At 40.9% G+C, this 23,779-nt stretch overlaps 1 protein-coding gene across 5 annotated transcripts in view; it reads right to left on the bottom strand.

Moving 5' to 3' along the window:
- Positions 1 to 23,779, bottom strand: part of LOC108701773 (nuclear receptor coactivator 3-like) — a 102,012-nt gene that overhangs the window by 31,792 nt on the left and 46,441 nt on the right. For 3 of the 5 annotated variants that reach the window (XM_041577114.1, XM_041577115.1, XM_041577118.1), the window contains exon 2: positions 11,018 to 11,049. The gene's annotated coding sequence lies outside the window, so the exon portion shown is untranslated. Of the gene's footprint in view, positions 1 to 3,657; positions 3,812 to 11,017; positions 11,050 to 17,436; positions 17,448 to 23,779 lie in introns of those variants that run through there. The other 2 variants (XM_041577116.1, XM_041577119.1) reach the window with 2 other exon arrangements.

Raw genomic sequence — 23,779 nt, 5'->3', positions numbered from 1 at the left:
TATATATATATATATATATATATATATATATATATATATATATATATATATATATATATTATATATATATATATATATATATATATATATATATTATATACACATACACACACACACACACACACATTTGTGTGCATCAGAAAACACACGCATATTTAAAGGGATACAGTCATGGGAAAAAATATTTTTTTCAAAACACATCAGTTAAAGAAGTAAAGCCTAACTAAAGAAGTAGCTAGAAATGTTGTACATGATGTTTTGTGCTTCTGTACCAGCCCAAGGCAACCACAGACCTTTAGCAGTAAAAAACTGTGTCTCCAAAGATGCCCCTGTAGCTCCCCATCTACTTTTCTGCTGATTCACTGCACATGCTCTGTGCTGCTGTCGCTTACTGGGCTTAATTTTTAGGGTTTACTTCTCCTTTGATAGTGCTGCTCCAGCAGACTTCTGCACTGAAATCCGTTTCTCAAAACAGCAAACAGATTTTTTTATATTTAATTTTGAAATCTGACATGAGGCTAGACATATTGTCAGTTTCCCAGCTGCCCCCAGTCATGTGACTTGTGCTCTGATAAACTTCAGTCACTCTTTACTGCAAGTTGAAGTGATATCACCCCCTCCCTTTCCCCCCAGCAGCCTAACAACAGAACAATGAGAAGGTAACCAGATAGCAGCTCCCTAACACAAGATAACAGCTGCCTGGTAGATCTATGAACAGCACTCAGTAGTAAAATCCAGGTCCCACTGAGACACATTCAGTTACATTGAGTAGGAGAAACATCAGTCTGCCAGAAAGCAGTTCCATCCTAAAGTGCTGGCTCTTTCTGAAATCACATGACCAGGCAAAATGAACTGAGATGCACCTACACAACAATATTAAAACTAAATACAGCTGTTGGTTCAGGAATGACATTTTATATTGTAGAGTCAATTATTTGCCGTGTCCTTTAGAAATAAAAACGACATTATAAAAATCATAACAGAATTCCTTTAAATACACCCCCCTTGCCAGTTGTTCAGTCCTCTTGTCAGATGAACCAGTGTTAGCAAGGAACAGTACCACTAGCACTGCAGAGGGGAACTCCTGATAATACCTGCTGGGACTGAAAGCAAAAATATACAATTTCCTTCCCAAAATGAGTGAATCTCGGTGGAACGCTCTTCATGCTATTAACCCACTGCCGGCTGAACACAGGTCTTAAAACCCAACGTGCGACTAATAAACTCATTTGTGGCTAAACCGTCTCATCTAGTTTCACGGCACAAACCAAAGGATCCTGCACATGGTAAATAGAAGAACGATTAGCAGCGTTAATTAGCAGGCGCTTTGGGTCCCTACAGGGAACAAGGGTGAGTTGAAGAGGGGAAAGAATGGGAGAAAAAGGATGGTGGGGTGAGAGTATGGAAGGCTGAGAACAGCAGCTGTGCATCTGAATTGATTTACTGAGAGCGGCTAGAAGCTGTATGTAAAGAAGGGGCTGTTCAGGCTAATTAGAAAAATAAATTGCTCTTGGATAGATAATTATGAGGCATTGTCATGTAAAAGTGCCCAGGGCTGCCCAGTCTGAAATGGAGAGGCTTCCTCCAAACACTGGCACAATACAGCGGCTAAGAGTCTGCTCTTTTATGGAAACCTATACACGGCAATCACTCCGCTTGTTTAACAGACGCTCCCAACAGCTCCAGTCATAAGCGGCCGAGGATGATGTAGCTAGGAGGATGAAGAAGAGTGCCGAGTACCACGTGCAAGGCTTGTGTTGTGTGATAAAACCAGTATCTGATGCATACAGAGAAAGGACAGGGGCCTGGCAGGCTTCATTTACTTAGGGCAACAATGTTCTGGAGGGGATGCCCACAGTACGATTGGGCATTAGTTATAGGAGAAAATGTACTTAAAGGGGTTGTTGACCTTTAAATTAAATTAAAGAGGTTGTTCACCTTCAAACAACTAGATGTTTTCCAAAAGATCGCCAGAAATAATGACTTTTTCCAATTACTTCTTATTTTCTATGTGTTACCGTTTTTCTAATATTGATGTAAAGTGTCTTTTTTCACACCTTCTAAAGCAGCTCTGGGAGGGGGGGTCGCCGACCCTGTAAACTGTTCTAAATTGATACATTTAGTCGATGCATTTCTTAGCTTTGTCCCTGCTGAGCAGAATCTCAGGGTTTCATTCCAGGCGGCTGTTAGAATTGATACAATAGTCGCTAATACTTCCGAAGACGCCGTTATTGCCTCACGAGGAAACTTCGTCAACTTTGGAAAACGTAGCGCTCCGCGCGCCTGCCCCCAGGCGATTTTCATTTTAGCCGGCAGAAGGAAGAGGAAGGCAGATCGGGGAGATTAGTCACGCGAAGAAGAGGTGATTTGTCGTTTTTTAAAAACTCCCATGAACTCGAAATTCGACCAATTAAAAAGTATTTTTAAAAAACATCGAATTTCCTAAACTCGGGTGAATAAGATCGACCTGAAAACTCGAATCTGAATGTCAGGAAGGCAGCTAACAACTCCAAATTGATCCCCGGACGTCTCCCGTTGACGTAAACAGCAATTCGGCAGGTTTTGGGCGGCGAATAGTCGAATTTGAGTTCTTAAAGGGCCAGAGCATGGTAACTCTTGAAAAATCAAAGTAGAATTTTTTTTAAAACTCAAATTGAATTTGAATAACTCCCTAGTCGAATTTGTCAGTTTTGACCATAAATGAATGGAAAATTTAAATTTTGAATTTTCATTTCTACCCTTGACTAATCTTCCCCTTAGAATGAGGCACTGGACCCGATAAAATGGTTCCGGAAGCCAACTGCGCATGTAGGGGCTGCGTATTTCAGCAGGCTGATTTCAGCCTCCATGTGCTACTAGCCTGTGGCCCAGCTCAAGTGCAGTAGATGCTGCAGATTTCATCGCAAAATGCAAAATCTTGCGTTTCGGTGTCAAAATCCACGGGGTCTGCCTGCACTCAAGCAGAGGCAATGTTTCAGCCCCTACGCGGGGACACAAGCTATCCATGAGCTGTTTGCTTTAAATTCTTTGAAGGAGAAGTGGGAGAAAATCCTAAAAGCATTGCAGCATATGGACCGGTTCCAGGCAGGGGGGGGGGAGAGAATATTTTTTAAAAAAATGGTAATAACTGCCCAGGGAAAATTTAGTATGCGTCCCTGCATCACAGAACTCCCATCAGCCTCCACGTCTAGACACAACGGTTTCTCCGGTGCTCGGCGCTGTCTGTCCTGGTTCTGCTTGAACGGATTTGCCGTGTGATTTTTCTTCTTCTACGTGACACAGACCAGCACATTTTTGCAAAATATTTCACAACGAGGGCTTATTTTCTGCTACAGCAGCCCTTTATTATATTGCCAGTCCTGTGACCGTCATGGGACAGAAGGCTCTTCGGTAGCCACAGGGCATAAGACAGAGAGGCGGCTCAAGACTGCGGATCTTGTATCATTGATAGGGGCAGGAAAGAGGGATGTCACTAACTGTACAGTAAGCGCTGCAGGGGTTACTATTATTGGGTTCTGATCTGCGGTTATTTAGATTGTAAGCTAGCTGTATCATTACTTTACAAGGTGTATTCCAATTCAGCTACATAGAAGTAACCGGTACTAGGGTTACAAGGCTCTGAGGCTACTAAAGCTGGCCATAGACGTGCAGATTTACCTTCATATCGGACGAACGATTGTTTGGTGCCATCTCCCGACCTGCCACGAACCGTTCAGATCAGTAGTAAGGGACTATCCGCTTTACTCTACAGGTGTTTCTTATAGAGACAGAGGAAAGCAGATCCATTCTTCTATGCACAATCCGTAGCTCTATGGACAGCGGCCTGTGTGTAGCTGCATGTGTAGAGTGGATATAAGCGTGATATTAAGATATGGACTTCACTGGGCCTAACAGCCTCTCAAACTCAGCTAAATTCAAATTCCGCAACTAAAGAAATACGTGGAGATTGTTTCCACTGCTTCGATAACCGTTTGACAACATATAAATTCTGTGATTTATGCTATCAGTATCGAATAGCATTTTGGACCAATGTAACAGAATACTCTGGTATACAGATAGTTATAATTTCAACCATAAAGCAGGGCAGGACTGCTGCTTACAATGGGGATCAGATAGGATCTGTGCAGCCACTGGGACAGAATGCTTTGTTATACAGATAGCTAGAATCTCAGCTGCCATAAAGCAGGACAGGACTGCTGCTTACAATGGGGATCAGATAGGATCTGTGCAGCCACTGGGACAGAATGTTCTGTTATACAGATAGCTAGAATCTCAGCTGACATAAAGCAGGGCAGGATTGCTGCTTACAATGGGGATCAGATAGGATCTGTGCAGCCACTGGGACAGAATGCTCTGTTATACAGATAGCTAGAATCTCAGCTGCCATAAAGCAGGGCAGGACTGCTGCTTACAATGGGGATCAGATAGGATCTGTGCAGCCACTGGGACAGAATGCTCTGTTATACAGATAGCTAGAATCTCAGCTGCCATAAAGCAGGACAGGACTGCTGCTTCCAATGGGGATCAGATAGGATCTGTGCAGCCACTGGGACAGAATGTTCTGTTATACAGATAGCTAGAATCTCAGCTGCCATAAAGCAGGACAGGACTGCTGCTTACAATGGGGATCAGATAGGATCTGTGCAGCCACTGGGACAGAATGCTCTGTTATACAGATAGATAGAATCTCAGCTGCCATAAAGCAGGACAGGACTGCTGCTTCCAATGGGGATCAGATAGGATCTGTGCAGCCACTGGGACAGAATGTTCTGTTATACAGATAGCTAGAATCTCAGCTGCCATAAAGCAGGACAGGACTGCTGCTTACAATGGGGATCAGATAGGATCTGTGCAGTCACTGGGACAGAATGCTTTGTTATACAGATAGCTAGAATCTCAGCTGCCATAAAGCAGGACAGGACTGCTGCTTACAATGTGGATCAGATAGGATCTGTGCAGCCACTGGGACAGAATGCTCTGTTATACAGATAGCTAGAATCTCAGCCATAAAGCAGGGCAGGACTGCTGCTTACATTGGGCATCAGTATTACTGTGGCATCCAGGTACAAAACGGATTATACCCATTTCATACTGTGAGGCGATGCCCTGCTCTCTATCCTGGCAGCGGCAGTTGAACAGTGATCTCATACAACCCGACATTCCAAGAATGTAACCAATATAAACACGAGTAAGTTGCATTTCACTTCTATAAAGAGCTCATTTGGATGAAACGTACATTAGGAGAGGCACGGCGGATGCTGAATACAGGCTCTTGCTTGCAACTTAACTACTTTAAAGTGAAAAGCAGATGGGAGTCTTGGCAGTGGGGCCCATTTCATTAAGATCAGACGCGCTGCTTTTTATATTATTCAGTTCCAACAATGTTTCATCGAGCAAAGTCTCTTAAAGCTGTACGAGGGCAAACAGTCTGAATTACAGAAGAGGAACAAGAGGCCCTGGATGAACAGCGTTCCCTTTGTCACAATAGAAGGAGAGGGAAAGATTTTGGAGGGCCCTGGGGGATGAGTTTGGTCCCTGTTTCCATGACTGAAGTTAGAGGAGGCCTTGGGTGATGCAGGAAAGTCGGGCTCTAATATTAAATGTGGATAAATGATGTTATCATGTCCAACCTGCTGTTGATATACAAAACCCAGAAGTATATGATAGCTTCCTGGACCTAAGTGTGGCCCTTTTCTCTTGCCGTACTAGGACAGACAGCAGTTTAAAGACCAATTGTATTTACTGCAATTGAGAACTATCACCTGTTTTTTTTTTTAATGTCCTCAAATGACTGCACAGCGAGTTACATTTGTAGGTTAACACTCCTACGTCTCAAAGTAACCGTCATGTCCACTGATCAAACACAAACACTTGCACATCTACTGGGAAATACCCAGAACTTGCATTATCTTGTCTATAGCGTGCATTGAGATAGTATGAAAAAACAGACCCAGATTGTCTAACATAGAGGAACAAAGGTTGGATTATATGGGGTATGAGTTATAACAAAAATATATAAATACTGCAAATTACAAGGCTTGTAAACTAATGACAGGACTAGACTGTGGGATAGCAGGTATAGTAGGGAGAGATGGTGCCTATAGTAACAGTGGATAATAGTCTCTGGGAAGGGAGTGTGACTGTGGGATAGCAGGTATAGTAGGGAGAGATGGTGTCTATAGTAACAGTGGGATAATAGTCTCTGGGAAGGGAGTGTAACTGTGGGATAGCAGGTATAGTAGGGAGAGATGGTGTCTATAGTAACAGTGGATAATAGTCTCTGGGAAGGGAGTGTGACTGTGGGATAGCAGGTATAGTAGGGAGAGATGGTGTCTATAGTAACAGTGGATAATAGTCTCTGGGAAGGGAGTGTGACTGTGGGATAGTAGGGAGAGATGGTGCCTATAGTAACAGTGGATAATAGTCTCTGGGAAGGGAGTGTGACTGTGGGATAGCAGGTATAGTAGGGAGAGATGGTGCCTATAGTAACAGTGGGATAATAGTCTCTGGGAAGGGACTGTGGCTGTGGGATAGCAGGTATAGTAGGGAGAGATAGTGTCTATAGTAACAGTGGATAATAGTCTCTGGGAAGGGAGTGGGATAGCAGGTATAGTAGGGAGAGATGGTGTCTATAGTAACAGTGGATAATAGTCTCTGGGAAGGGAGTGTGACTGTGGGATAGCAGGTATAGTAGGGAGAGATGGTGCCTATAGTAACAGTGGATTATAGTCTCTGGGAAGGGAGTGTGACTGTGGGATAGCAGGTATAGTAGGGAGAGATGGTGCCTATAGTAACAGTGGATAATAGTCTCTGGGAAGGGAGTGTGACTGTGGAATAGCAGGTATAGTAGGGAGAGATGGTGTCTATAGTAACAGTGGGATAATAGTCTCTGGGAAGGGAGTGTGACTGTGGGATAGCAGGTATAGTAGGGAGAGATGGTGCCTATAGTAACAGTGGATAATAGTCTCTGGGAAGGGAGTGTGACTGTGGGATAGCAGGTATAGTAGGGAGAGATGGTGCCTTTATGGTGAATTAGTTAACTCAGTCATATATTGGTTTGAGCCAACACCCAGACATGGGACAGATTTCAATGGATTTGAACATCATCTGAATTACATGACTTGGGTTGTTTGGAGCAGCAGCCATACAATAACAAGGTGCATAGTTGTTTGGGGAGTGACATTAGTGCCAGTGTAGGACAGCAGGATATTGTTTAATGTCAGGGAAACAACCCTGCGGGGAAAACACTAAGGGACATTGCCCAGACAGTGAAACTGTACCCCATGGTGACAAGTGTGAGAACACCCCAGAAAGTGCAAGGCTATTGGCAAGCACAGGGATATTAGTTACACACTGTTTGTCATTATACCCAAAGATGCCACTTGTGCACATATAACTATTTTTCAGGGGCGAATTAAGGTCATTTAGGGACTATTCAGGAGGTTGTGGTAAAGTGCATCCATTTCTAGCCACGTCGACCTTTAGGGTTTGGTTCTCCTTTAATAAAGACAAATCCTCTTTAAATCACTTGCAGCTGAAAATGTGTATGTTGCAGAATACAATATTAATTCCTTCATGATGGGATAAAAAGAGCAATTAAAATTAAAAAATAAGTCTCACGGTCTGCCTTTGCAAGCTTTCAAGGACAGTGACTGGATGTTAAGCTATTAAGGGGGACACACTGTACCACTGAACTAATGAACCCCACCGATCCTGCTCCCCACACTGTTATACAGATAGCTAGAATCTCAGTCATAAAGCAGGGCAGGACTGCTGCTTACAATGGATCTGTGCAGCCACTGGGACAGAATGTTCTGTTATACAGATAGCTAGAATCTCAGCCATAAAGCAGGACAGGACTGCTGCTTACAATGGGGATAAAATAGGATCTGTGCAGCCACTGGGACAGAATGCTCTGTTATACAGATAGCTAGAATCTCAGCCATAAAGCAGGACAGGACTGCTGCTTACAATGGGGATCAGATAGGATCTGTGCAGCCACTGGGACAGAATGCTCTGTTATAGAGATAGCTAGAATCTCAGCTGCCATAAAGCAGGGCAGGACTGCTGCTTACAATGGGGATCAGATAGGATCTGTGCAGCCACTGGGACAGAATGCTCTGTTATACAGATAGCTAGAATCTCAGCTGCCATAAAGCAGGGCAGGACTGCTGCTTACAATGGGGATCAGATAGGATCTGTGCAGCCACTGGGACAGAATGCTCTGTTATACAGATAGCTAGAATCTCAGCTGCCATAAAGCAGGGCAGGACTGCTGCTTACAATGGGGATCAGATAGGATCTGTACAGCCACTGGGACAGAATGCTCTGTTATACAGATAGCTAGAATCTCAGCTGCCATAAAGCAGGACAGGACTGCTGCTTACAATGGGGATCAGATAGGATCTGTGCAGCCACTGGGACAGAATGCTCTGTTATACAGATAGCTAGAATCTCAGCTGACATAAAGCAGGGCAGGACTGCTGCTTACAATGGGGATCAGATAGGATCTGTGCAGCCGCTGGGAAATCATTTTTATATATGTTCAGGGGGAAAAAATAAACTCCCATATTAAATGTTATAAAGCTGCAGAATACTTGTTAAGGGAGCCCTTATCACTCGCGCAGTACCCTTACATCATGTTGTGCATTATATATGTATGGGGGGGGCCTGGCACTTAGATCAGAAACAGCTTGACAGACACAAAGCAGGGTGTTGTGCTAAGTGGAAATTTCTCACACACTGTTCAAGATAAGAGGGGGCAGCTTGGGGTTCAGGTCAAGTTCATCTTGTTCCATTGGTTTAATACACTTTTAGAGGAAAGTGTAAAAATAGTGTTCCTTGAAAGAAAATACATTAAACACAAAAATTGTACTTTTCTGACAGAGTAAGGAGACCTATGTGCCTTGATTCAAATTTAAAGAACGATCATTTAGAATTGATTCAGTTCTTCATTTAGCTACAGATGTATCCAAACCCCTTAAATCTCCCCCTAACTGGCCTTCAGGCTGGGCCCCCTGTAACAAGGTTACAGATATATAGAAACATTGGGGTAACAGTCACCCTGCTATAGTTCCAGGGGTACCCAGGGTACAAATAAGCACTCACCCCAAATCTCACCCTAACTGGCCTTCAGACTGGGCCCCCTTAGCTCATAACAAGGTTACAGATATATAGAAACATTGGGGTAACAGTCACCCTGCTATAGTTCCAGGGGTACCCAGGACACAAATAAGCACTCACCCCAAATCTCACCCTAACTGACCTTCAGACTGGACCCCCTTAGCTCATAACAAGGTTACAGATATATAGAAACATTGGGGCAACAGTCACCCTGCTATAGTTCCAGGGGTACCCTGGGCACAAATAATCACTCACCCCAAATCTCCCCCTAACTGACCTTCAGACTGGGCCCCCTTAGCTCATAACAAGGTTACAGATATATAGAAACATTGGGGTAACAGTCACCCTGCTATAGTTCCAGGGGTACCCAGGGCACAAATAATCACTCACCCCAAATCTCCCCCTAACTGGCCTTCAGGCTGGGCCCCCTTAGCTCATAACAAGGTTACAGATATATAGAAACATTGGGGTAACAGTCACCCTGCTATAGTTCCAGGGGTACCCAGGACACAAGAGCTCACCCCAAATCTCCCCCTACACGTTTCACCATCCTGCTTTGGACACCCATACAAATGCTATACCTAATCATTCAATATGTGAACTTTTAAAATTAAAAATGAATCCCTGTGCCTATTCCTTATTTCAGTGTTTTTATGAAATTCCCCTCTCTGTAGCCAGTCGGGGATTTGCATTCTTGTGGTTTAGTTGGAATTTCGACAGATGTAAGCCAAAAATAAGGAAATCAGAGCAAAGCACTGACTTCAGTTTCATTACAGAAATGGATTGGTTTCGGCAAATTAAAAATACAGAGACCGTAATAAAGCGATTGTTGCGTCCAGCGGTCACTTTGATGGGAGCAAAGAATAAAGGCCCTGCTGTGTATTTAAGGAAATGCTGTTCTAATAATTTTCTTATACTAGAGAATTTGTGGGTCTTTTGCTAATGACAGAGAGCAGGACATTGGTTCTAGTGACAACTTTTAAAAAACACATTGGCGCAGGGTTTCCTTTTTATTTAAAAAAGGCATGTAAAGGCAAAAAAAATAAAATCCCATTTTTACTTACTTTAATGAAAAAGAAATTATCTCCAATATACTTTAATTAAAAATGTATACAGTTTTTATAAGAAACCTGACTGTATGCAGTGAGATTCTCCCTTCATTTACTGCTGTGGATAGGAATTGTCAGACGGTCCCTAACTGCTCTGCAGGGAAACAATCATACTTATGAACAGCAGGGGGAGCCCACACCTTACTTCCCAGCCATGCAGAACTCAAGCAGCTTTGTTTGTTTCCCTGTAGAGCAGTTGGCGACTCTGTAGAGATTTGTATTGGATTTTATTTTTGCCTTTACATCCCCTTTACTGTTTCCAACTCCAGCTGCAGGGACAAAGATCATGGAGCCAGATTTAAACAGATAAACTGGGATTCTATTTGGAGAATTATTTTGCTGCAGCCACTGGTTCTGCAGAGTTGGAGAAAGTTTGTATTAAACAATACAAAAACTATAAAATCCACATTAGATTACATGACAACACAGGACCCAGTGTAGTCTGTATATTCTGATTATTAATCAGTCTTGCTGTATCGGCTTCTGGCAGATATTATTTGACTTATTATTCAAATAATCAATATATATTATTGATCATTTCTGACGATCCCTAAGCAGCCCAGACCACACTGAGCATGTGCACAGTCTTGGTCTTGCAAAGATGTATAACAAAGTTACAAGATGGTGACCCCCTGTGGCCAACTTTGAAAGCATAAATCATTTGTTTGATTAGGCTTGTGGTGCAGTAAGTTCATGTTTATGTTTAGTATACAAAATACAGCATTTCTAGCCTTATTCTATTTTACACTTTACTTCCCCTTTAAAAATTAAAATCAGGGACTTACCAGTCTTTGAAGAGTCGCATTCAAATCAGAGCCTGCAAGACAGAAAAAAAAAACAAGAAATTATTAATCACACACATACAAAAAAAATAAATTCTCTGTTGAATTTGGAGTTTGTGTCAGTGATATAATAGAACACAGTTATTTAAAAGTGTTGGCACATGAACAATATCAGTAGTGATGGCAAACAAATCCTATTGGGATTTCCTTAAAGGGATGGTTCATATTTAAGTTAACTTTTAGAATGGTACAGAATGGCTAATTCTAAGCAACTTTTAATTTGATCTTCGTTTTTTTACTTTTTTTTTTTTTATAGCTTTTTAATTACAGGTATGGGACCTGTTATCCAGAATGCTCGGGACCTGGGGCATTCCAGATAACTGATCTTTCTGTAATTTAGATCTTCATACCTTAAGTCTAACAGGAAATCATGTAAACATTAAAAAACCCAATAGGCTGGTTTTGCTTCCAATAAGGATTAATTATATCTTAGTAAGAATCAAGTACAAGCGACTGTTTTATTATTACACAGAAAAAGGAAATCATTTTAAAAAAAATGGTAATATTTGTGTAAAATGGAGTCTATGGGAGATGGCGTGTGTGTAATTCGGAGCTTTTTGGATAACTGGTTTCCGGATAACGGATCCCATACCTGTATTGGCTTTTTTATTCTGACTCTTTCCAGCTTTCCACTATGTTATAGAATGGCTAACTCTAAGCAACTTTTCAATTGGTCTTCATAATTACATTTCTTTTTAATTATTTCCTTTTTCGGCTGGCTCTTTCTGACTCAAATGGGGGTCACTGACCCCATCTAAAAACAAATGCTCTGTAAGGCTACAAATGTATTGTTATTGCTACTTGTTATTACTCATCTTTCTATTCTGGCCTCTCCTATTCTAGTCTCTTATTCAAATCAACGCATGGTTGCTGGGGGAATTTGGACCCTAGCAACCAGATTGCTGAAATTACAAACTGGAGAGCTGCTAAATAAAAAGTTAAATAACTCAAAAAACACAAAATAAAACCAATTGCAAATTGTCTCAGAATCCACTATTTTGGATTCGGCCAAACCCTTTGCGAAAGATTCGGCTGAATACCAAACCGAATCCGATTTGCATACGCGAATAAGGGTTGGGAAGGGGGAAACTTTTTTTTAACTTCCTTGTTTTAAGACAAAAAGTCATGCGATTTACCTCCCCGTCCCTAATTTGTTCTTGGAAATTAGGATTTGGTTCAGCAGAAAGATTCGGCCGAATCCGAATCCTGCTGAAAAAGGCCGAATCCCGAACCGAATCCTGGATTTAGTGCATCCCTTCTCAGAATATTACTCTGTACATCATACTAAAAGCTAATTTAAAGGTGAACACCCTCTTTAATAAGCTCAGCAAAGCACGGCCCAGGTATCCCGAATAATAAACACTATACAGGCATGGGATCTGCTATCCGGAAACCTGCTATCGCGAATGCTCCTAAATACGGAAAGGCCGTCTCCCATAGACTCCATTTTATCCAAATGATCCAAATATTAAAAAATTATAATAAAAAAATATAATAATATTATATATAAAAATATAATAAAACAGTCGCTTGTACTTGATCCCAACTAAGATATAATGAATCCTTATTGGAAGCAAAACCAGACTATTGGCTTTATTTAATGTTTACATGATTTTCTAGTAGACTTAAGGTTGAAAGATTCCAAATTATGGAAATATTGACTATCCAGAAAACCCCATGTCCCGAGTATTCTGGATAACAGGTCCCACAACTGTACCAGCAAACCAAGGATGATCATGTTGCTTTATAATCGATGCAGATGGTGGTAGAAAACTACACAGCGAAATTGAAATCTGCACCAACATGTAAATGTGCAAACGAGACCCTTTCATTTATATTCAGATGCTCAGTGAAGAATGAAAATGAAAGGCAGATATGGGGGGGAGCGAGAGACAGTTGTAGTTCCAGCAGGTCTGAGCGGCATATAAAACTGGGTGTCTCGCAGCAGGTTGCGTTTCGTTACCTGCGGACAAGGCCGGGGCTTCTATACAGCTCATGTTTTAATGTATGAAACTCATTAGAGGCCTTTCAGGCTCCATGCTAATGAGCTCCGAGAAAATCTCCGCTGAGGTTCTGAAAGCAGGAGGACATATGCTGCCCATGTGTGAATATACAAAAGCTGCTTAAAATTTGCCAAAATGACTAAACGGCCTGTTATCGTTGATGGATGTCAGCCGTCATGCAACTGAGCCAAACAGACAGCGCTGCGTCCCCCCCCCCCCGCTCCGCTCAAATAAGCCACAGCTGAAGGAAAAAAAGAAAGGAGAGGGTGGGGGGATTCCATTCCAGGAGCTGTATGTAATGCATTATATATGGTAAACATATATATATATATCCAAGGTCACAAGTTGAAGCTGTTTTTATTCAAAAAAATTCTGTAGAAGAGGAATGGGGGGGTAAATAAAAATGTTGCTTATAGCAGGGAGAGAAAATGAGCAATGAAACCGCCTTTGTTCCTTTTTTTAATTACAGTAGGCACAGTTTTAGCTTCGTTCCCTTCTTATTCTTCATAAAAAGTCCCCAAATTGGGCCCCTTAAATGGCTCAAGTGTGTACAAGAAAAGAGTTTGCAGATGTCCCTGCCAGTGGTTAAACTGAAGGACGCAGATATTATGTATGTATATATGTATATATATATATATATATATATATATATATATATATATATATAGATTAGAGAGAGATAGATTATATAGACAAATAGATTATAGAGAGATAGATCAATAGATTCGAGAGAGAGAGAGCGAAAGATTAGCGAGAGAGAGATAGATCGATAGATTAGAGAGAAAAATAGATTGATAGAGGAGAGAGAAAAAAAGATTGATAGATCGATAGATTAGCGAGAGAGATAGATCCATAGATTAGAGAGAGATAAATCGATAGATTACCGAGAGAGAGCGAAAGATTAGCGAGAGAGAGATCGATAGATTAGAGAGAAAAATAGATTGATAGATGAGAGAGAGAGAGAAAAAAAAAGATTGATAGATCGATAGATTAGCGAGAGAGATAGATCCATAGATTACCGAGAGAGAGATCGAAAGATTAACGAGAGAGAGAGAGATTGATAGATTAGAGAAATAGATTGATAGGTGAGAGAGATAGATCGATAGATTAGAGAGAGAAATAGATCGATAGATTAGCGAGAGAGATAGATAGATTAGCGAGAGAGATATATCGATAGATTAGCAAGAGAGAGATAGATTAGAGAGAGATACATTGATAGAGATAGATTAGAGAGAGAGAGAAAAAGAGAGAGAGAGATATCACCCCTTGAATTCAAAGGTTTTTTTTCCATCAAACAGAAAATAACTTTTGATTCTGCCTATATTAGTAAGAAAATCCCCAAAGTTCTGCCACTAGTGCAGCAGCCAATGAGCAGTTAGCGGTTTCTATAGAAACCTGGTTGCCTTGGGCTACTAGACAGGTGGTGAGGTTTTGCTGCTGCTACCCTGTATAATCAAGTTTTAAGGGTTTCATTTGGGTTTAGGGTTATATTTTCAGTTCGTGGGCAGAAACAGGTGCCGCTCGCAACTACCTTTCAAGGCAATTATGCCCGAATTTTTACCCCCGGGGATTCCAGTTTTGTGCAATAAAGACATCATTTAAATTTTTGTGTGAGAGGAGATTCCCTGTGTCATCAACCTTTCAGCAATCTGGTTGCTAGGGTACAAATTCCCCTAGCAACCATGCCCTGATTTGAATAAGAGACTGGAATATGAATAGGAGGGCTGGAAGAGAAAGTAATAAAAAGTATTAATAACAATAAATGAGTAGCCTTACAGAGCATTTTTTGATGAGGTCAGTGCCCGCCCTACATTTGAAAGCTGAAAAGAGTCATAAGGAAGCACATCATTTAAAAAAAAATATATAAAAAAGAAAAAATGAAGACCACTTGAAAAGTATCTTAGAATTAGTCATTCTAGAATATATTAAAGGGGTTGTTCACCTTTGAGTTAACTGTTAGTATGATGTTGAGAGGGATATTCTGAGACAATTTGCGATTGGTTTTTATTTTTTATTATTTGTGGTTTTTGTGTTATTTAGCTTTTTATTCAGCAGCTCTCCAGTTTGCATTTTAGGCAATCTGGTTGCTAGGGTACAAATTCCCCTAGCAACCATGCACTGATTTAAAGAAGAGACTGGAATATGAATAGGAGAGGGGCTGAATAGAAAGATCAGGAATAGCAAGTAACAAAAATACATTTGTAGCCTTACAGAGCAAAAAAGAAAAAGGCAAATAACTTCAAAACTATAAAAAAAAAAATAATGAAAACCAATTTAAAAGTTGCTTAGAATTGGCCGTTCTAAAACATAATAAACGTTACCTTAAAGGTGAACCGCCCCTTTAAAGTTAATAGAAATATTGTAGTCTATTGAGAATGACTTTGCAGAGGCAAGCAGTAGGACATCTCCTCCAGGATAAGCATAGAAATCTTCATGTTGCACAATTAAAAATGACAATACAGCTTCCTCCCTCTGTTTCCAAAAAGTACATCTTTAATTAAAAGAAAAGGACATTCCTGTTATAGGTTTATATATGAAAAACGCAGGAATATTGGCGAATGTAAATTTGTTCTGCGGAAGCAACCATCTCCTTTGGAAGCCACGAATCGCAAGAAGGCAGGCGTGTGGGTGTGTGTGTGTGTGTGTGTGTGTGGGTGTGTGTGTGTATATAGATAGGATCCCTTATCCAGAAAGCTCCGAATTACGGAATAGCGGTCACCCATAGACTCCATTTTATCCAAATAATCCAAATTTTTAAAAATGATTTCCTTTTTCTGTGTAATAATAAAACAGTACTTTGTACTTGATCCCAACTAAGATATAATTAATCCTTATTGGAGGCAAAATCAGCCTATTGGGTTTATTTAATGTTTAAATGAATTTCTAGTAGACTTAAGGCATGAAGACCCAAATTACAGAAAGATCCGTTATCTGGAAAACCCCAGGTCCCAAGCATTCTGGATAACAGGTCCCTTGTATGTATGTATGTATGTATGTATGTATGTGTATGTGTGTGTATATATATATATATATATATATATCAGTGTCTCTCTCAGTATTTATATATACTACACACACTAGACTTTATATATTTAAACACCTAGGCACTTAGGAGAATGGGGGAACTGACAGCTCAGTTTAGTGTGACAGATCACACACGGAGGGAAATTGCTGCACTTACAACAAACGATGATATTTCAAATATCAACACAATTTCGGTCTGGCCTTCGGGAACCGTATGCGGCAGCCTGAAGAGGAGCTCACAAAAGTGCGAAGAGTTTACATAACGATGAAACAACTCCCACGGCAGATATAAAAGTGCTCTGCAACGCCTGTGTGTAAGTTGAACTTACATAGGGATGGGCGAATTTGACCAGTTTCGTTTCGCCAAGAATTTGCCGCCGGCGAATTGTCGCAGACGCCCATTAAAGTCTATGGGCGTCAAAAAAATTTGCGTTTTTTTGACGCACACCGCCATACAAGTCTATGGGCGTAATTTTTTCAGCGAAACGAGGGAAAAAATGTGCCCATCCCTACTTACTAATACTTTATAATAGTTGATGGGGATGTTGCCGAAAGTCACAAAGTTTCCGAAAAAAAGATCGGAAACTTCGTGATTTTCGGGCGCATGCACAGTAGCTCCGTACTGGCAAATGGCTCCAACTGCGCATGCGCCCGAAAGTCATAAAAGTTTCCGATCTTTTTTTTCGGAAACTTAGTAACTTTCCGCTCATGCGCAGAAGATCCTTACCGGTAAATGCCTCCTACTGCGCATGCACCAAAAAACGCCGGTTAAAGCAGGAATTTGAGCGCTCGGGAGAAGATGGCGCCCGTGAACTTGGCAGCAGAGGACCAGCACCGAGGGGTGAGTAACAAGTTAGGGGCATTTGCCCAGGGGGGGGAAGGTAGGCCAGAGGGGGAGGAGGGCCTACACAGGGGAAACGAAGCTTCATTTTCAGAATTCGGAAAACGAAACACACTGTTTGCCATTCCACCGGCGACTTACTTTCTAGCCACCGGGAGGCAGTTAGGGGAGATCAGATTTTTTTTTTGCCTAATAAAAGAAAACATAATTCTAAGCAACAATGCATTATACACTTATTCCAAATTGTCTATGGTTTCTAAGTTATTTGTATATGTATTAAGGGGCAGATTTATCAAAGGTCGATGTGAATTTTCGAATGAAAAAAATTCTAATTTCGAGCTATTTTTTTGTGAACATCAACTAGGGAATAGTCCAAATTCGATTCGAAAAAAATTCACATATCGAAATTTATTATATACGGTCTCTTTAAAAATTCGACTTCGACCATTCGCCATCTAAAACCTGCCGAATTGCTGTTTTAGCCTACGGGGAACCTCCTAAAACTTTGGAGTCAAATGGACATTGGAAAATCGAAGTTTTTTTATGGGGAAAAACTTCAAATCGAATTCGATCGAATGTGCTTTTCCTTCGATTCGAATTCTGCTGAATACGGACCTATACGATCTAAAACAGACCTATTCGACCAAAAAAAAAAAAAAACCTTCGACTTAATTTCGGTTGGTCTTTTTGAATTTTGAAGTTTTTTCAATTCGAAATTCGACCCTTGATCAATATGCCCCTAAATATACTGCAATCAAAAACAGTGTCTGTACTAGTTATATGCGGGTCGGCCAAATCTGGACCAGCACCCGACCCTAACCCGGCCCAGCAGTGCCCGCTAGTGATGTGCGGGCCAGCCCAATACCCATGGGTCGGGCCGACCTCAGACCCACATTTGAGGGTGGCTTACTTGCACTGCTGGCTTATGGCTTCCTTTTTTTATAGACACACACCTGCTCGCCCCGCCCCTTTTGTGACATCATCGGTGAGGCGGGCGCAGGTTTATAAAAGGAACTCTGAAGACGGGAGTGGGCTGAGGGAGGGCGATTTAGGGTCAGACAGATTTTACCCGACCCCGAACATTACCTGATGCGCTCCTTCATTTATATATTCTCAGTCCTGGTGGCTAAGACTGTTGATACAATGTAATGTGACCGGGAACCAAAACTTCTGCAACATTGTTTAAAAAGGAACACACAGGAGTTTAGCAAATGCTGCTTTCAATAGCCATTGTTTTTACAAAAACGTATTTTGGAAAGTTGCTTAGAATTACATTTTCTTTTATTGGGCAGATTTTTATTTTGGGGTTGCCGTGCCCTTTAAAAATGGGGAAGCCATTTTCAGTGCACGACTTCTACGCGCAACAAATAAGTAAGTTCCCCAGCCGGATATAGTTTATGACGATCTTGCTGCACAAAGCACCTGGAATAAACCTTTTGACAGCGTTTTACCCACTTATATAAAATAATAATAATAATAATAATAAAAAAAACACTATTTTCAATAACAAATAACTGGATTTTATGGCGTTTTCTTTGCCCTACAGGCAGCAGCGTACGTCACAGCCTGAGGAAGACTCCAGGCCTGATGTACGGTGGGGTCTGGAGAGCGGCAGAAAGGGGAAAAACACACACAAACACTGGTATCTCCAAGCTTTTGTTATCTTTTAAAAAACATTTCTAATAGAATTTTGTTTTCTCTACAGGAAGGGGAAGACGTAACATTTCCTCTGGCAGATCGACAAGTTTTCAGACCTCAATGTTTCTTTTTTCCGCTGTCAAACATCACACTGACAGCAGCAAACTGGCTCCAAGCTAAAAAAGAATCCCACCCCGATGCCCCCCATGCTGTAGCAAATTTGCAACTTCAACTCTCCATATGCCATGAAATGAAAGAAGCAAAGAAAGAAAGCTCAAATCTACCCATTGGGATCACTGATCTAATGGTTTTGGAACATGGGTGACAAGTTGAAGCACCTCTGAACAATAGGAATTTAGGAACCTCTACCCATGTGCCTCCTGATCAGAATCCAATCATTTACATATTCACTAGGATTAGCCCAAAAGCCTTAATATTTGTAAACAGTCAAATAAATTTTCCTTCAAAAAGATTCAAACAAATACAAGCAAAATCATCCAAAAAAGTTATTCTAAAAAATGCCAAATTCACTTGTCCGGTAAGGGTTTGGTATCAGTCCAGGTGAAGACAAAGGATGTGCCTAAATCCGGCAAAATGATGGAAGTTTCAGCAGAATAACTAACCAAATTCTAGGTGTATCCCAAGCTAGGAGGATGACGGAGTCTTAAAGGATATAGTAGCAACCTTGCAGGATATAGATCTTTAGTAACGGTTGAAAGAACAGATTTGGGTCCCTTTGTTGCCGCCACCTACAGGTAAAACTGCCTCCAAAAGGGCTTATTTTTTGGGCAAAAAAAAACGTGGACATATAAAAAAAAATATCCAGATATTGTTAAAAAAATGTTCAAAAAGGTTTGCTTGTTTTTGCACCCATAGGTGCAAATACACTAAATCACACATGGTTGGACAATCGGCAACATAGGAGCAAATAGTATATACGTAGAAATTACAGTTTTTGGCTCCTGATTAGGCACAGTCAAAAGACAGACACATTCCTAAAAAGAGCCAACAGCAGAGCTGAGCGGATGTACATCTTGAAAACAGAAATTATTAGGAATTATAGGTGCAAATACACTTAACCATACATGGTTGGACAATCAGCAACATAGGAGCAAATAGTATATACGTAGAAATGACAGTTTTTGGCTCTTGATTCGGCACAGTCAATACAAGTCTCCATTCCTATAAAGGGCCGACAGCAGAGCCGAGCGGATGTACGACTTGAAAACAGAAATTATTAGGAATTATAGGTGCAAATACACTAAACCACACATGGTTGGACAATCAGCAACATAGGAGCAAATAGTATATACGTAGAAATGACAGTTTTTGGCTCCTGATTCGGCACAGTCAATACAAGTCTCTATTCCTAAAAAGAGCCAACAGCAGAGCCGAGCTGGCTTGAAAACAGAAATTATTAGGAAAGGAGTGGCATTTTACATACCAAAACACTTATGCCCTGAGCAGCTAAAACACGGGTCTCATTACATCACATTAGAGGAAGAAAAAACAAAACAGTGGCAGGCTGATTTGAATGGGTAATGGATTGCGAATAGTAGGTAGTGAGGCCACAGTGCTTGGTTTACAAGTCAAGACGCAGATAATGGTAAGCTTATTTCACCATGGTCTCAGTCTGTAGATGAAGTGACCGTCAGTCAAACTGAAGTCTGTTTACTTGGGAGGGGACCTGGGCAGCAGCATTGTATGTCATGGGCAAGCCAAGCGACCTTAATTCAGACACCAAAGAGTTTACAAGCTTGGTGGCCATGGATAAGAAAATCTTCCAGCACCCTTCCATCATCCTTCCATCGCTTTAGCTGGTAGACAGTTGCTTCGATTTTTAGCCTCTCCAGCAGGAGTCCCCAACTTTTAATATCCATGAGCCCCATTCAAATGTAAAAAGAAGTGGGGAGCAATGCAAGCTTTAAATGAGTTTCTAAGGTTGCCAAATAAGGGCTGTGATTGGTTATTTCCCCTATGTGGATTGGCAGCATATTTAAGGCTGGGTTTGGCAGCACACTTTATGTTTATGCAACTTAAACTTGCCTCCAGGCCTGGAATTATAAAATAAGAAAAATAAGCACCTACTTTGAGGTCACTGGGTGCAACATCCATGGAGTTGATGGGCAACATGTTGCTCCCGATTCACTGCTTTACCGCCTAGTCGATCTAACAGGCAAGTTAGAAAAATCCCGTTGATCGAGGACTACATAGGCAGATAGATGTGGTCTTCCCCTGAAGGGACTGCTTAGGCCTCCGTTATGATCCAGTCGTTTGCCCACCGGGGATACTGAGTATCTGGTGACCTTGCCATATCTTTACATGCATAGCCAAATTAATAGACAAATGAGAACTTGCCGTTAAGGATCCCAGTGCTGTAAGGTAGCTGTGTTGACTATTGTGTTACAATGCTGTCATGGAATCAGGGTGCAAATTTGAGCATGTCCAGTCAACATTTACAACAGTGCAGAGCAAACTGAGCATGTGCAGTGCCACTGACTCCCAGACGAAGTATAGAAAAAAAAAGTATAGAAAAAGAAGAATGAAAAATGTATTGGAATGGTGAAGGTTGATGTCAAGCAATCACAATAATTTCTAGCCTTTCTAGGGCTTTAGTTATCCTTTGATCGAGGTATTAAAAAGGCCCCGCTAAATCATAGGCAGAGCTTTGCACACGCACATTTAATCCAAAAGCCAAAAACGAGACATTAAAACCTCTCACTTCCCGAGTACAAAAGTTCAGCTGCAGAAAGTTCGGGACATGATGGATGAAGTTAAGGAGAAGAACTGTTAAAAGGCCAAGAAATAATGAATCTCTTATTTTTAACCGATGTCGGCAATCAATTATACTTCCCAGAATTTGGTGCTGGGGAGGGGGGCAGACAAACAGGAGTTTTAGATGTGGCTAGAAAACATCCATACATCCATAGTCCAAACAGTTTTCCAAAGGGGACACTTGGAGCCTTGTAAAAAGGGGTCAGTGAGTGGTTATAGGACACGGCCCAAAACCTCTTTTTGTTCTCTTGCCCAGTGCAAAATAGAATATTCTCAGAGCTGCCAAAATTATGCTATATGTTTTCATACATTGCATCTGGATTTGATTTACATTAAAAAGGCAACATTATGTTAGTTACTCGCTGCGAGCAATCATTCAGCTACAAGATATTCAGCCAAGTGTGAACGACACTTCACCAGTGACGTACATTAGCGTTTTGGTTTTATAAACCCATCTCGACACTCCTAAATAGGTATTACAGGTATGGGATCCGTTATCCAGAAACCCATTATCCAGAAAGCCCAGAATTACAGACACCATTATAATGAATTAATTTTTAAAATTGATTTCCTTTTTCTGTGTAATAATAAAGATTAAGATATAATTAGGGATGCACCGAATCCACTATTTTGGATTTGGTCGAACCCCTAAATCCTTTGCGAAAGATTCGGCCGTATACTGAACCACATCCTAATTAGCATATGCAAATTATTAATTTGCATATGCAAATTAGGGTGGGAAGGGGAAAACTTTTTTTCCTTCCTTGTTTTGCGACAAAAAGTCACACGATTTCCCTCCCCCACCCCTAATTTGCATATGCAAATTTGGATTTGGTTCGGCCTGGAAGATGGATTCGGTGCTGAATCCAGAACCGAATCCTGGATTCGGTGCATCCATAGATATAATTAATCCTTATTGGAGGGAAAACCAGCCTATTGGGTTGATTTAATATTTAAATGAGTTTCTAGTAGACTTAAGGCATGAAGATCCAAACTACAGAAAGATCCGTTATCTGAAAAACCCCAGGTCTCTAGTATTCTGGATAACAGCTCCCATACTTGTATAATAAAAACAGAAGAGGTTCAATGAAGAAAGCCGTTGGGTATCTATACTGCAGGGGCAGATTTATCAAGGGTCGAATAGTAAATTATAATTTTCGAGCAACAAAATTCACACATTCGAATTTTAATCCCCCTATTCACATGCGATATTTATCACACCTCGATCATGAAAACAGTCCTAATTCAAATATTTGCCACCTAAAACCTGCCGAGTTTGTGTACAAGTCAATGGCAGAGGTCCGTTGAGCCATTTGGAGACCTCAATAGCCTTCATGACATTCAAGGTTTTTTTTCAAGAGAAAAACTCGTATCAAACGAATACAATTCGAATTTTAGATTTGGAACCATTCGATCGAATATTAGTCATTCAAATATTTCTTTAATAACCCAATAACCAATGTCGTTCCCATGAGATTCGTGAAGCCCCAAAGAACGGGGTTACTAGATGTTCTCGCCAACATTTGCACCCCTAAAAATTCTACAACGGTCTGGACGTATCCCAGCATACAAGCTGCCCTACTATTCCTCCACTACTTGCTACTCCTGAATTGTTTTTTTTTTTTTAGTACTTAAAATTTGGCAGAATCTTAATACAAATCTTGCATTGCCTAATTTAATGAGAATTAAAAATGTTAAAGGTTACAAATTGAGTTACCCTTATTTCAAAATTAACTTGTGAAATTTAAATTTAAAAAAAAAAAAAAATCTTGTTCCCCTTTAAAAAGGTTTTGACCGAACTTCCTTGTATTTGGGAGCTGTACAAACTGGTAGAAACGTTGATAGGTGGAATCCTGATAAACAGAGACGTGGAGGGACGACAGTTCCATGGGAACAGGGGGACAGGCAAGGATAGGCCATTATGGTGGGCTCGGTTTTCTATAGATTGAGGGGAAAAGCACACAAGAGGGGGCATGGAATGTGCCATTATTCATATTATAGTCATTGTTCATACAATGTGACTGGCAGAAATCCAAAGAGAGGATTCGCTTGGTTCCCATGTAGGGATTGGACAAGTACAAGCAGCGGCGCTCGGGTTCAGAAGGCTTATACCATATGAACAATGAAGGAGGGGGAGGTGGAACATGCCAAAGGCATTTTCATGCAAGTCAAACAAAAATAAGAGTTCCCAAGCAGCCTTTATTTTCTCCTTTTATTCTCAGAAAATAAATTGTAATTATTTATGTTACTACATGTGAATATGGAGATAAAATATATAAATAAGCTAACTGCCCTAAAAGTGCAAAAGATAGAATATACTTATAGGACTGATCACACGCGAGTGCCTACTTTATGGGGCAGATTTATCAAAGGTCTAGGTGAATTTGCGAATAAAAAAAAATGTTGAATTTCGAATTATGTTTG

Source organism: Xenopus laevis, chromosome 9_10L (genome assembly GCF_017654675.1).
Source record: "Xenopus laevis strain J_2021 chromosome 9_10L, Xenopus_laevis_v10.1, whole genome shotgun sequence".
NCBI classification, from domain to species: domain Eukaryota; kingdom Metazoa; phylum Chordata; class Amphibia; order Anura; family Pipidae; genus Xenopus; species Xenopus laevis.
The sequence above is the reverse complement of the archived record's forward strand: the minus strand, read 5'-3'. Positions and strand labels throughout refer to the sequence as shown.